This window comes from Cebus imitator, unplaced genomic scaffold (assembly GCF_001604975.1).
Source record: "Cebus imitator isolate Cc_AM_T3 unplaced genomic scaffold, Cebus_imitator-1.0 Scaffold36, whole genome shotgun sequence".
Lineage (NCBI taxonomy): Eukaryota > Metazoa > Chordata > Mammalia > Primates > Cebidae > Cebus > Cebus imitator.
Genome location: NW_016107351.1, coordinates 10,510,193 through 10,516,260, shown reverse-complemented (window position 1 = coordinate 10,516,260; position 6,068 = coordinate 10,510,193). Strand labels below are relative to the sequence as shown.

The window sequence follows — 6,068 nt, the reverse complement described above, 5'->3', positions numbered from 1 at the left end:
ATTCACCGCTAAGATAATTAAGTTTACTCATATAGCCAATATAACCATCGCTAAGGGTTTTTCTTCGTAAGTGACTGACCTTCTTGCTGTGATCCTCATAAGAAAATCTGTACTTTTTATCTGAACTTGGTTTAATGGAAATTTGATAAATTTTGTCATTAATTGGTGCCATGTTAGATGTGCAAAATCCATTTAGTTCTAAATACATGAGAAGGCAATTCCTCCCTTAAAATTATAAGACTGTAGTGGTGTAGGGATGTCTTTAGCCATTGATGAACTTGTCATGACTGAAAGAGTCTGACAATTAAGGGAAAATGTGAGAGATTCCATAATACGCCTTGTCTGTGAAATTTGAAATTGAATACATTGTTGAGTAATTTGATACCTGATTTTCAGCTGCTGAGCACTGTGTGGTTCTGTTATTATCAAAATATTGGACGTAGGTTTTTCAGTTCAATCAACATGAACCCCATTACGAGTTCTTCTCAATGACTAACCCAACTGATGAGATCCTTGTAAGAAAAGCTTCACATTTGACTGAAATTGGATTAATATGTTGAGAAGTTTTATTATTCATTAGCATTGTCTTTATAGTGTGCTAGTCTTCTTGGCTAGATACAAAGGTAGACATATTTATTATTTTCACTTTGCCGTAATTTTGATATTTGGGGTTGTTGATTCATAACATAAAGCCAGTAAGGATTGGAGCTAGCAGTTTGAAATGCAGGTATAAACATTGCCTTTAACTTGTGAAATTGAATACAATTAGGAGTTGCTTGCCTGGTGTCTTAGATTCATATCCTGAATTTTATGTGTCTCCAGTAGGTTTATTATAATTGGTGTATACACAATGCTCAGTGCCAGTTGTTACCGAGGTGGCTTCCTGAATATGTAGATAAGAGATGATCAATGGGAAGCTCCTGTTTTTGCATGGAACCACCTGACAGGTTTTCCTAAATAAAAAAGCTGTATGGGCCGGGTGCAGTGGCTCATGCCTGTAATCCCAGCACTTTGGGAGGCCGAGGTGTGTGGATCACCTGCGGTGGGCAGGTCACCTGAGGTCAGGAGTTCAAGACCAGCCTGGCCAACATGGTGAAACCTCATCTGCACTAAGCATACAAAAGTAGCAGGACGTAGAGGCACATGCCTGTGATACCAGTTGCTTGGGAGGCTGCGGCAAGAGAATCACTTGAACCTGGGAAGCAGAGGTTGCAGTCAGCCAAGATTGCACCATTGTACTCTAGTCTGGGCAACAAGAGCAAAACTCTATCACCAAAAAAATCAAAAAGCAAACAAAGCTGTATGCTTTGCCCTTATAGTGTTTGGTGAATCGATGGTTTACAGCTTGTCCTGGGTCATTTTTTCAGAACTGACCGCTTGTGTTAATTAAGGAATAGCATACATGAGCTATAGGACATGAGAGGTTTACTTCTCATTCTCAAATGTCCTGTCTCTGTCCCTTTGGATAAAGAGTACTGAAGAAATACACTCTTAGCCTGCTGCCACTGGGGAAACTTGACTGTACACATTTTCTATCCAGGTGTCCTGCCTCAAGTCCACCTGAACTTCAGTTTACCCTAGTACCAGGGTTTAATGTTGGCATCTTTCCATTCCAAGAGCATGTATGTGCTCATAGGATTTCATATGACTTTGACAAAAATTATGAATTAAAAATCATGCTTATTAGGAGCTATGGACCCCAGGATAGGTGACAAGTAAGGGTTAGGATTTTGCCTCCCTTAGTTTTATTCTGGGAGAATTGTATTTAGGGCTTGAGATAATGAGACTCAGAAGAAACTTATTTGTGTCATCTTTGACTATGCTCATCTAAATAAAAACACAATTTTAGAATGTGTTAGCCTGATTAAGTGTTTAACGACTAATTCTCCTGTTACTTAGAAGCTTATGTCTGTTTGTTTTCAATTTGTGTTTCTGGAGCTCCAAGTAGCATGAGATACATAATTTAATAGATATAATAGATGATAGTGTCTGCTTTTGGTGACCGGTAAATTCAAGAGTGCTATCAGAACAGTGAATGTGGCCTTTAAGATAACTGGTTTCATTCATTCTGTCATATGAATATTATTATGTGTTCTTCTCAATAAGTTACTGAACTTCCTGATGGGATCATCATAATAATATCTTCACTCTATAAGAATTTGCTTTGATTTACTATTTTGAGATTCATCTTGATGATACAGTATTCAGGTCAAAATACAGTAGCGAACAAATTCACAACTACTATGTTATTTTAAAGTTGCTATGGTGTTGTGATGTTTACATATCATTAAAGACCTACTCACAGCCAAATGACCTAATCAGTTGTGCCTGGGCATTGAGATTCTAGTCTATGCTTTGCCTATGATACGTGAAATTAAATAATAGTACAGCCTTATATCTGATTCCCAATCATAAATTCGCATTTTCATTATGCTCTGTACAAGGTAATAGGTATGCTATGGATGAAGCCAGTGCTTTCTGAGGTGGCTTTTTGTATGTATAACCAAGGGATTACCAAATGGGAGCTTTCATTTCTGTGTGAAATCACTAGGCAGATTCTTTAAGGAGGTGAAATCTGTATACTTTGTTCTTATTTTGTTTGTTGAATCAATCATCTATAGCCTAATTAATACATCTTATGATTCATCACCCTCTTCTAGAAATGAAAAAATGTCACACATAAGAAGTACATATGAGAGGTATATTTCTTGTCTTTGACTACTGTCTTACTCTCATTTTTTAGGTAAAAATTACTGAGAAAGAGGGCTTTTTGGCTTGATGCCCCTAGCACAACTTTTCCTACCTCAGAATTGTGCACTGAGTGTGCCCAACTACAGTCTACTTTTTATACCAGAGTAGAAGATTTTCATTTTTGGTAAGGGTTTTCAGAAATAAATAGATGTATGTTTGCAGAGTGCCATGTCTTGGGTGAATGATCAAACGTAATCTTGTCTGAGCAGATGTGATGGCCTGTGGATCACATTTGATAGACTTAATCTGAGAGCTGGCTTAAGGTGACAATAGGAGGATGGGGTATGGACCTACTGAGTCCCATTCCAGGGGGATTTTATTTTGGCTTGAGTAAATGAAACTGTCCTAGGATTTCTTTCTGTACGATTGTTTTATTCAATTCTAAGTAGCCAACAAATTTCCATGCCTGTTAGCCGACTTTAGTGCTCACTCTTTTCATTTCTCTCTTCCTTTTTCTTTTCCGTTTTCCCCTTTCCCCTTTGTATTTTCTCCTTTCCCCTTTTTTCCCTTTTTCCCCTTTCCCTCTTCCCCTTTCTTTCCTCTTGCTCTGTTGCCCAGGCTGGAGTACAGTGCTGCAATTTTGGCTCATGGCAACCTCTGCCTCCCAGGCTCAAGTGATTGTCATACCTCAGCCCTCCAGGTAGTTGGGACTACAGTTGCACATCACCATTTTGTATTTTTAGTAGAGACGGGGTTTTGCCATATTTCCCAGGCTGGTCTTGAACTCTGAGCTAAGGCAGTACACCCTCTTAGGCCCCCCAAAGAGGGGGGATTACAGGCTGGGATTACAGGCGTGAGCCACTATGCCCAGCCAGTGCTCTGTAGTTCTTAATTCTCTGGCATTTCTGGAACTAATGCTCTGGTGTTTTTCCCCATGTGTTTCTCAATGTTTGCTTGGTAGAACATACACAATTTCATGATTTTGTGTGAGTGGTTTCTGGTGGTCAGTTTGGGTTTTTTTTGTTTTTTTTTTTTTTTGAGACGGAGCCTTGCTCTGTTGCCAGGCTGGAGTGCAGTGGTGCGATCTCTGCTCACTGTAATGTCCAACTCCCTGGTTCAAGTGATTCCCCTGCCTCAGCCTTCCGAGTAGCTGAGATTACAGGCATGTGCCACCAAACTCAGCTAACTTTTGTATTTTTAGTAGAGATGGGATTTCATCATGTTGGCCAGGATGGTGTTGATCTCCTGACCTCATGATCCACCCACCTTGGCCTCCCAAGGTACTGGGATTACAGGTGTGAGTGACTGCGCCTGGCCTCGTTGGTAAAATTTTAAATAGAGCACTGGACTAGTGAAAATAGGACACTAAAATATCTAGTTTTATTCAGTCAGGAAGGCTGAATATCATAATAGGTTTTTTCGTTACCACTGGCTGGCCTACTTCATAAGATCTTCATGAGAAAAATCTTCACTTTTTATCTGAATTTGCTTTAATTGAAACTTGGTAACTCTTGTGATTTTTTGGTATATCTTTGTATTTATTATAGTTGAAGTGCATGCATGGATAAATTCATCCCTGTTATATAATTGAGGGTGGCTGTGGTGTTGTAATGTGTTCTGATAATTGATGAACTACTCACAGCTGAAAGACACAGCCAATAGTGACCTCAAGATTGAGATTCACATAAATTTCATGTTGCCTATAATATGTGATATTGAATAAAATATATGAAGCTTGATATCTTTTAAAGTTCCTGATATTTATATTGCTTTATTTATTTGCTTATAATAGAAATTAAATGCTGTGGTCAATTACTGTTGTTGATACTGCTTTTTTGAAGATATATTCAAGAACTTGTTAAGGACCTGTTTCCTTTGTTATGTCCATGTTTGGTGTTTGCTAGGCTACAGCCTAAGTAGGAAGGTCTTTTAACAGTAAGGATAATATTCTGTGTGTATAAATTATGATAGTCAGTATGAGCCATGCACACCTGAGAGATACAGTTTTCATTTTGAACTATTGTGCTAATACTATCAAAGTTATGAAGAATAATTAAAAAGTGAACTCTGAGGCTTCTGGGGCACCTGGTCACTACACAGGAGTCCTATAATGACTGTCCCGGTTTCCTGTTAACTTTGTCACCAGGGTTTAAGGATATAGCATCTGGTAAGAGTTTATAGGACCAACTTGATGTTTGTGTGGATAGTTCCGTAACTTAGATCAATGAGACCTGTTTTTGCCATGAGGAGTTATACTGACATAAAAATTATGCTCAATTGGAATACACTGAGTCCTAGATGTCAACTCTAGGATTGTGCGTGTGCTCTTAGTTCCACCCCATAAAAATGTTTATTTATGGGCTTGATATAATGAAACTATTGTAGGAAACTTGTTTTACCCACTTTGTGTATCTATTTCCATGAGAAGCGTTTTCTGATCCTTTCAAGCCCAACTTTATATTTTATATATAAGGGGTACAGGTGCAGTTTTGTTACATGGATGTACTGTGTATGGTGAAGTCTGAGCTTTTAGTGTAACCGTCACCCAAGTAGTGTCCATTGTAGCCATTAAGTAGTTTCTTGCCCCTTACCCCTGTCCCCTCCTCCCACCCTCTGCATCTCTAGTGACGATTATTCCACATTCTATTTTCATATATACACATTATTTGGGGCGCCCACTTATAAGTGAGAACCTTTGGTATTTGACTTTCTATTTCGTAGTTGTTTCACTTAAGATAGTGGCCTACAGTTCCACCCATGTTGCTGCAAAAAGCACAATTTCATTATTTGTTATGGCTGAATAATACTTCATTGTATATACATACCACATTTTCTTTTCTTTAAAAAATGTTAACATTTATTTTAGATTCAAGGGGTACATATGCAGGTTTGTTACATGCATACCATATTTTCTTTTTCTTTTATTTTTTGAGATGGAGTCATGCTCCTTCGTCAGGCTGGAGTGCAGGGGCACGATCTCGGCTCACTGCCACCTCTGCCTCCTAGGTTCAAGCGATTTTCCTGCCTCAACCTCCCAAGTAGCTGGGACTGCAGGTGCCCGCCACTACGCCTGGCTAATTTTTTTGTATTTTAGTAGAGATGGGGTTTCGCCATGTTGACTAGGATGGTCTCGATCTCCTGACCTTGTGATCCACCCGCCTCAGCCTCCCAAAGTGCTGGGATTACAGGCGTGAGCCACTGAGTCCAGCCCCCACATTTTCTTTTTTTTTTTGAGACGGAGTTTTGCTCTTGTTACCCAGGCTGGAGTGCAATGGCACAATCTCGGCTCACCGCAACCTCCGCCTCCTGGGTTCAGGCAATTCTCCTGCCTCAGCCTCCTGAGTAGCTGGGACTCAGCCTCCTGAGTAGCTGGGATT

General features: G+C 39.5%; 1 long non-coding RNA gene and 1 other non-coding gene across 2 annotated transcripts in view; both read left to right on the top strand.

Annotated features, from left to right (window-relative positions):
- The window catches only part of LOC119470594, a 60,173-nt gene that overhangs the window by 5,994 nt on the left and 48,111 nt on the right, over positions 1-6,068 (top strand). The window lies entirely within an intron of this gene.
- On the top strand, positions 4,910-4,987 carry LOC119470655. The gene has a single exon (XR_005199592.1). It is a non-coding gene; the product is annotated as a small nucleolar RNA SNORD115 (small nucleolar RNA).